Below are 9,058 nucleotides of genomic sequence, written 5' to 3'. Positions count from 1 at the left end.
GCACTCTCTTCTAGTATTTTTATAGTTTCATGTCTTAAGTTTAAATCTTTGATCCAGTGAGAGTCTGTCCTGGTTAATGGTGAAAGGTGTGGGTCCAGTTTCAGTCTTCTACAGGTTGCCAGCCAGTTCCCCCAGCACCATTTGTTAAATAGGGAATCTTTTCCCCACTGAATGTTTTTAATTGGCTTGTCAAAGATCATCTCTTGGTTCTCTATTCTGTTCCAGACATCTACTTCTCTGTTTTTGTGCCAGTACCATGCTGTTTTGATCACTATCGATTTATAGTATGGTCTGAGGTCTGGTAGCATGATTCCTCCTGCTTTGTTTTTTCTGAGTATTGTCTTGGCTATTGGAGGTTTTTTCTGATTCCATATAAAATGAAGTATTTTTTCAAGATCTTTGAAGTATGACAGTGGAGCTTTAATAGGGATTGCATTAAAATTGTATATTGCTTTGGGTAGTATGGACTTTTTAACAATGTTGATTCTTCCAAGCCATGAGGATATGTTTTTCCATTTGTTAACATTTTCAGCATTTCTTTTCTTAGAGTTTCATAGTTTTCTTTATAGAGATCTTTCACGTCTTTTGTTAAATTCTTGAGACAACTTTTGAATTTCTCCTTGAATTTCTAATTCCGTCTTTTGAATTGCTCCTCAAATTTCTAACTCCAAATTTTCCTCCATTCTATTAATCTTGTTTGCAATCCAAATTCTGAATTCGATTTCTGACATCTCGGCCAGCTGTTTATGAATGGGATCTTCAGTTACATCTGCCATATCTTTCCTTGGGGGTTGGGGGGGTTTGATCTATTCTGGTTATTCATGTTACCAGAGTTTTTTCTGCTGATTCTGCCCCATGATTATTTTACACCGTTTGACTTTTCCTCTGGAGCTTTGTTGAGGACCTGTACAGTGCTATGGTCTGAGAAACTGGGGACCTGTTTGGTGTGGTGGGGCTAAGTGGTTCTGTCTTGTTTTCAGCTGGTCTCTGTCTGACCCTAGTGAAACAGTTACTCTGGGTTGAAGTCTCAGCTTTTGTTTGTATCCTTGGGGTCACAGCTTGCCTCAGCGGGGTTGATGTGTGTTCTTCAACCTTCTCTGTTGGTGCAGCTCTAATCCACCAGGTTACTTGCTAAATTTCTGTCCTTTAACTCTCCTTCTGGATGGGAGCCTTTGTGGAAAGCTGGCTTCAGTCAGTCATCTTGTCTCCGCCCCCTTTCAACCCTCCATACAAATTTCTTATGTTTTCTAGAAGAGATGAAAGTGGAGCTATGAGCAAGTGCCTGCTTTGGGTAGGCTGTGTTAGTACATTATATGTCATATAATTTAAGCCTTATCCTGTCAATCAGTTATTGCGAACTCACAAATATAAAATTAAAGACATTAGCATAGAATTTTCCTTTAACTTATAGAAATAATGTTTAAAAATGAAATCAGTATAAGTGTGGATATATACCTGTGCATATGTGTATAAATGTGTATATAGATATCTGTGTATATTATGTACATATATATTAGTGTGAAACAAACACAATCGACCTGTTAGTAGTAAAGAGTCTTCAGCTCACTATTTAGAAACAGTGTAAAGATTTCTAAGATTGTCAACTTATCTGCACCAGGGAAATCAACTTTTTTTTTTTTTTTTTTGTAGAGACAGAGTCTCACTTTATGACCCTTGGTAGAGTGCCGTGGCCTCACACAGCTCACAGCAACCTCCAACTCCTGGGCTTAAGCGATTCTCCTGCCTCAGCCTCCCGAGTAGCTGGGACTACAGGCGCCTGCCACAATGCCCGGCTATTTTTTGGTTGCAGTTTGGCTGGGGCCGGGTTTGAACCCGCCACCCTCAGTATATGGGGCCGGCGCCTTACCAACTTTTGTTTGAAACTTTGAATTGCAGAAATACTAAAAAGAGCATTTTGATTGTATCACAAATGGTGATTTGATTGATAAAAGGGCACAATGAGATGTGCTAAGTTACCGGAAATCAGGTGGTGGAAGGAATGCAGCAGTAGATCAGGGAGAAAGCCTCCATCTCCACGTTTAATACATGGGAAGGAAATGTGTGGGTTTTTACGTATAACTCTCTCTCAGGGTCCTCTGGCTGTGAACAGGGTCCTCCGGCCCAAACTGCTTCATGTTTAAATTAAGTGGAGTGACCCTACTCTGGAAGATAATGCTGTGGATATCTACTTTTTAGCTTGCTGCAGCAACCATGTCCCTACCACCAGCACACACACACGCACATCACACGTCTAGAATCACTTAGTGACTTGATAACATCCCTAGGATAAAACCTCCATGCCTCTGAGAGGGCAATGCATGGAAATCCCCGCTGATCACATCTGGCACTGCCTACCTGGCTGGCCTCATTTCCTCACCCATGGCTTCTACTCCAGCCAAACCAACCTGCTGCTGGTTCTCAAACACAGCCTGCCATTCAGCACTGTCCAGCCGTGCTGTCCTTCCTGCCTGGACTCCTTTTTCCAGCCCTATTTACTTGACAAACATCTCATTTATGTCCTTCAGTCTCCTCAGAGATCTTCTTGATGGGGTACTTAAATCAGAGTGAATCTTCTTGTTCTGGTGTTACTTGTACTTTTGCTTCTGTAACATGCAGTTTTGTTTTCTTTTTCATTATCTGATATTCACTCCCAAACAACACCCATTGACGTACATTGGTATACATTGGGATCTTGCTTTGGAAAATAGTCAATTATCGTGGATTCAGACACAGGCTTTTGTGTCAAACTGCTTAGGTTTAACTCCTATTCCTACTTCTTATTAGCTGTGAGATCTTGGATATAGATCTTACCTGGGCCTCACTTTTCCCATCTGTAAAGCAGAAAATTATAATTTAACACCTCATAGGATTTCCATGAAGATAAATTGAGACAATCTATGTTAAGTAATTGGTACAGCCATATTTTCAACAAATAACGTACTATTTTATCCATTAACGCAGGGAAGAGTGTTGTCAGGAACTGGCCAAAGGTACGCCTGGAACATAATCAGGCCGTGTTCTGGGCATGGCATGGCATCTCTTTCCCTCTCTTGCTCAGGCACATGAGCTGTCCACAAAGTTGACTGAAGAAAAGAAGGACTGTCACTTTCAGTCACCCAAGAAGATAGCATGTCTTTCTATTTCTAGACTTCTCCAAAAATTCCAATCAGGTTGTCAGCATACAATGCTGTTGATTTGGGGACACAGGTACAGAATAATGTTTCCCAAATTCCACACCAAACTTTGTTGCCTGATCTTTAAAAGCTTTGGCTTTCTAAAATCTCTTTTGAGTAGGTCTATCTGCTCCTGACCCTATTCCAAAAATCTTCATTGTGATGAAAAAATGAAATGCAGTTCTGGAAGGCTCTAACACTCCTCCTGTAATCTAAGGATCACAAACACCAGTCGCTCCTCTACTTTCCAAGAAAAGGCACATCAGTGGGCAATCAAGTAGTGGAAACTGTGGAACCAGCAGTATCTCTTCCTAGCCCTTCCTTTAAACTGGCTGTATTGTCATGGTTACCTAACAAGTGCCTTTTGTAGTTTGTCCAATGAATATTACTCCATAAATTGAGCAAGTCCAGGTTGCAGGTCATTGTGGAAAGATCCACAGCCAACCATGCTTGGGAAACCTGTTTAACCAGGAGAATGAGACAGGTGGTTATCACTTGTGCCTGCAGGTCCATGTGTCTCTCATAAGTCGTCTTTTACAAGGTGAAATGAATTTACTTGGTTAGATAATCTAACGCAGGCTTTCATTTAACTTGAGTCGCTGAAAGATGCATTTAAGTTCGCCGAGTTCCTCTTCAGTGTTGAAGGAAGGCAATTTAAAAACTGTGATACATATAAAAAAGAATTCCTCTTGGACTTACTCTTCCAGCTTCCCCCAAGGGTAACACTAAAGATGAACCAGCATTCTGCCGGATTGTGCAAGGCACTAGATTGTATTTTAACAAAGTTATTGTGAACTTTGATCTTTGACCCTTGAACGGTAGTCACAGTGAGCAGTTTCATCTTAGCATCTACAAAAAGAGTTTCGGGCATTTACTTTTAGAGAAAATAACCTGGTCATTTCAGTGGAACAGCACGGACAGCCAAGGTCAATGAAGCATTGCAAGTATGTTTTCTAGCCCTTCCTGGAGGAGGGATGGGGGCTGATTTTTTTTTTTTAAATGGCATTTAACAAATAGTGTCTAAGTGAAATTTTAAATCAAAACTCCCCATAACAAACTCTTGAAGGAAGAATCTATTTTTTTAAGTACTGTATCCCACCAGCTCTGATATCTATTTGTCTCACTGTCTGAAATAAACATTTCACATTGCTAATGCTATGCGGTGTGAGGCTTGGGAGGTACTCTGTCTCTCCCTCACTCAATAGAAATAATTTCTTAAGACTTAAGTGAGAATTTTAGCCACCTCTTCCAAATGAGGTACCTTTTCCCTAAATTTACTGAGCAATCAAAATTCAGACCTGGTGAACAGAGGCTCTCTCTCCTGCCCATTGTTTGGAAGCAGGCGATGGAACCAAGTGACCTCCAGCAAGGCCTGACCAACCGACTGCTGTGGGGTCTGCAGGTGGGGCCCAGAAGGTGGACTTCTTGAGCGATTTCTCTTGAGGTTACCCGAGACTAAACCCTTTGTCTCCAAAAGGCCTTCCCCTTCTCCAAAGAGAAAGATGTCTGATGCATTGAAGAGGAAGAGGACTAAGTATGGCTCCTGATTCAGGTCAAAAAAATAAAAATAAAATACCTGAAGTCCTATGGTCTGAGATCTTTTCATGGGGCTGGGGCTCAAAGCTGCTCTTGGAATCCATCCTAGAACCTGAACCCCCAAACCGAATGCTCCATACAGACACTGGAATGTTTTCATTTTGAACCCAGTTTGGAAGAATTCCAGCCCAGTCTCTTGGTTTGTCTGCTGACTTCTTCAGCTGGTTTTTCCCACATGCACCTCGACCCCTGCATATTTGGCACTAGAATTCTTAAACACCACTTCTCACGCTGTGCACCATCCTCCCTACCAGCAGTCCCGGCTCTGAAGCCACTCTTTTCTAATGCCAGATTTCTTAAAGAGAAAAATACAAGACAAAGATCTTCTGGCATGTTGTAAACGCAGTTGAATGACCTCTTGGAGTAGTTTTGGCTTTATAGAAAACAAGGCTTTTAATTGTAAAATATTAGTGCCATTGGAAAATGCACCGGCCATATCCTTGTTAGCGTTTTCAATGTTTCACAGAATTACATTTTCAAAAGTTTTTATAATGAAGTTGTTTATTATAAACTTCTGAATGAAAAACAAAACTCAGGCATGGAAGTGAAGAGCCACCTGAGGGAGTTCGCCTGGCTTTTCCTAGGTCACGTGCCCCATCTAGAGGTAGGACTTGGAATTGTCTGTAAAAGTAATCTAATGTGAATTCTGGGAACGGGAGACATTTATTAGATTTCAAATTTGAACTGAACACCATGATAAGAGAGAATTAAAAGATAAAGCATATATTCTCAAAGAATTTATAATGGTAAAGAAGTAAAACTATACTAAATCATAACTCGAATAAATAGTCCTTAAAGGATTTTGAAAAGAAGATAAGCTAAGTACAGGTTCTGACTCCTTTCTCTTTCTAAGGTTGCCACTGGGCAGGTGAGTAAGTTAGTTTTAAGTTTGGGGCAGAGGGGATGGAGGGAATTCTTAGCTAAAGTTTAAGAAAGGGTGTCCCATTTGCAAAGCAAAACTCCCAGTTCTCCAGAGGCAGCCTCCAAGCAGTTAAGTGATTTTCTTTGTAAGGCCCTGGGATAGGAGGGCTAAAAACTCTAGACCTGACAGGGATTAGTATGTCTGGTGGCGTGTGGGGCAAAATTCCAGGTTACCGCAGATGCTTGAGGAGAGGTCAGCTGGCTGCCCAGGCAGGTTTGTAACCTCAGTGGCCCTAGGAGGAGCTTCCACAGCTTTCCAGAAGAGTCTTGACATGTCGAAGCAAACTGTCCTCTCCAGCGATCACTTTCTTTGTCTGAAGATCTGGGAGAAGTGCAGGAATCTTGCGGCTTCTCTCCCCACCCATTAGGCTTGTTGTCACCGGCCTCCAGGATGATGCAGCATATTTTCTTTCTCTTTCTGCCAACTTACAATTTAGACCCACCAATTCTAAGGAATCTCCCTCCTAATAATAATAATGCTGGAACTGCTTGTGGACTACACAGTGGTGGTACAATTGAAAATATAGGTGCTCCTATATTTTTCAAGGTACATACAGGTATGGTGTAGTTAAAAATATCAAAAGACTGAGAAAAAAACATACTGAGGTTTAGGAAACTGTACTAGGAGCCTATTGGGGGCATATTTCCCACAAGAGACATCTGCTCCAGATGCACCTGAGGGTGCTTGCTATCTCCTTGGTTTTGCCTGTTAAATCTTGTTTTTCCCTATCCTTGCTTCAAATGCTCAGTGTCCCTCTCCCTTCTCTTATCCCCGGGCCTGCTGCTGGTAGAATGTTTGCATTGCCCTCTACCTCTTCTTCCCCTGGACAAAACTGCAGCATCTTGCAAAATTCTGCTTCTCTTCATCATTAAGCTCTTTAAGAGCTTCCCTTACACATTCCTCTTCTGTACTACATTTGCTTTTCTTCACAACCTTTCTTGAACTTGAACTTTTCCTGTACACATGACTTTATTCACAAGTTGTTTACTTGCCTCCTTTCCATGTTTTAGCTTCTTGTCCTTAGTCATCTCCCCGACCCCCTTTTCTCCCTTTATTATTTTGTCTAATTCTTTCTCATGAGTTTTTTTGCCCCCCATATTGCTGTTACATAATCATGATATACACATATTGTCTGTTTTCTTCCCATTTCTTCTCTTTGTTGCTTCTTTTTATTAGCCTCTTCCGATAAGTCTTGAAGGGCCCTTGCACAAACATCATGTGCAAGTCCTGCTCTTTTCTGTATTTCTGCTAGTATGTTCTCTTAGAAGACTTTTTGCAAAAAGGTCCTAGTTTCCTGCTGTATATTCTCTTTTTGCAGCCTATCCTGTTCATTCTCAAGTTTAATCTCTGCCTTATATTTTCCCAGTAGGAGTGTTTCCTCTCCCTTTAGCTGCTGCACCGCTCACCCTTGCATCTGGACGCTGCTGACCTGGGCATTCAGCCCAGGTGCATGTCCTCCACCAGATCCTTCCATCTTCTCAACTCTTGCTGATCTAGCTTTTGCTCAGAGTTCTGAAAATATCTTCCCTTTCACCAGTTTCTGCTCCTCATACAGCTTCCAGTGCATACAAAGATGTTCCATATGGAGCTGCTTGCTACATGTACTGAATCACTGTCTAGATTTCCAGCCTCAACATCCTCTTTGTCTTTCCTCAATTTTTTTTTTTTCGCAGTTTTTGGCCGGGGCTGGGTTTGAATCCTCCACCTCCAGCATATGGGGCCAGCACCCTACTCCTTTGAGCCACAGGTGCTGCCCATCTTTCCTCATTTTTAATAATCTGGTTTTCTCTCTCATTCTATCTTTTATTTTCCTTCTCAAATGGTTTCTTCTTTCAATTGTATTTCAATTGTATTTCAATTGTATTTCAATTGAAAGAAGTAAAATTCCCATTTTATTCTAAGGCTAAAAATTTACATAGCTTATTTTACCTTTCTTCCCTGGCGATGGGATACGGTACTTTTAACGACTATTGTAAGCTGAAAGAGAGCCATCCTTCCAAATGGTTAGGACAGATGACCCTCATCAAGTTGGATTCTAGGTTTAGTGGCAGAAATGAGAAAAACTTTTTTTTTTTTTGAGACAGAGCCTCAAGCTGTTGTCCTGGGTAGAGTGCTATGGCATCATAGCTCACAGCAACCTCAAACTCCTGGGCTCGAGCGAGTCTCCTGTCTCCGCCTCCCAAGTAGCTGGGACTACAGGCGCCTGCCACAATGCCCAGCTATTTTTTGGTTCCAGCCGTCATTGTTGTTTGGCGGGCCTGGGCTGGATTCGAACCTGCCAGCTCGGGTGTATGTGGCTGGCGCTTAGCCGCTTGAGCCACAGGCGCTGAGCTGAGAAAAACCTTTTAAAAGTAAGTTTAAAACAAAAGTGGCAAAGAGATCTTTTTACATAGGAAGCTCCAGGCCCAGATAGTTTTACTCATGAATTCTACTATGTATTTATAGAAAAAAAATTATAAAACTCTACAAAAACTCTTTCAGAAAATTCAGTGGGACTATTTCCCATCTAACTTGGTCAGTCAATGTGTTTCTACAAAAGAAAACTCCAGGGTAATATCCCTCATGAACAGATAGTAAAAATTACTTCACAAAATTTTAGCAAATTTGAATTCAGTGCAAAATTTTTTAAAAAATGCACCATTCCAAAAAAAGGCTCATTACAATAACAAAATGTTGGTCCAGCATTTGAAAATCAATCAATCTAATTCCCTATTCTGACTTATTAAAAATACAAAATAACATGATCAATGAATGCAAAATTCAGCTTCTCATTTGATAAAAACTCTCCACAAACTCAGATAAAGTGGACGGTCATCATATTGTTAAAAGGCTATGTAGAAAATCGTATTTATTATAATCAATATCAAACGGTTTAATATGTTCCACCTAAGATTGAGAACAAGGCAAGAATGTCCTTGTCACCATTTACTTTAAATTTTACCTGGGGGGTACTTAACCAGTACACAAGGAAAGAAAAGGAAATAAAAGACATACAGATTGGAAAGAAATAAAACTGTCTGCCGACCACATCACCATGTATACAGAAAACAAGACGGAGTCTACAAAAACTAATATAGAACTAATAGGTTCAGTAATGATGCAGGCTACAGAGTAAATATACAAAAAGTAGTTGTAATTTTCCATATTAGCAATGAATAATGAAAATAGAAATTAAAAAATGCCATTTATTATAACATCCAAAAAAAGGAATTCTAGGGTGCAAGCACGTAAATTTAGGAACAAGACATACCAGATCAGACATGCACAACAAAAATTGCAAAATATTGCTGAGTGAAATGAATGAAAACAATCATTTAGAAATAATCATTTAATGAATGCTAAGATAGAATATTGTTAAACTTTAAAT

Source organism: Nycticebus coucang, chromosome 1 (assembly GCF_027406575.1).
Source record: "Nycticebus coucang isolate mNycCou1 chromosome 1, mNycCou1.pri, whole genome shotgun sequence".
NCBI classification, from domain to species: Eukaryota; Metazoa; Chordata; class Mammalia; order Primates; family Lorisidae; genus Nycticebus; species Nycticebus coucang.
The sequence above is the reverse complement of the archived record's forward strand: the minus strand, read 5'-3'. Positions refer to the sequence as shown.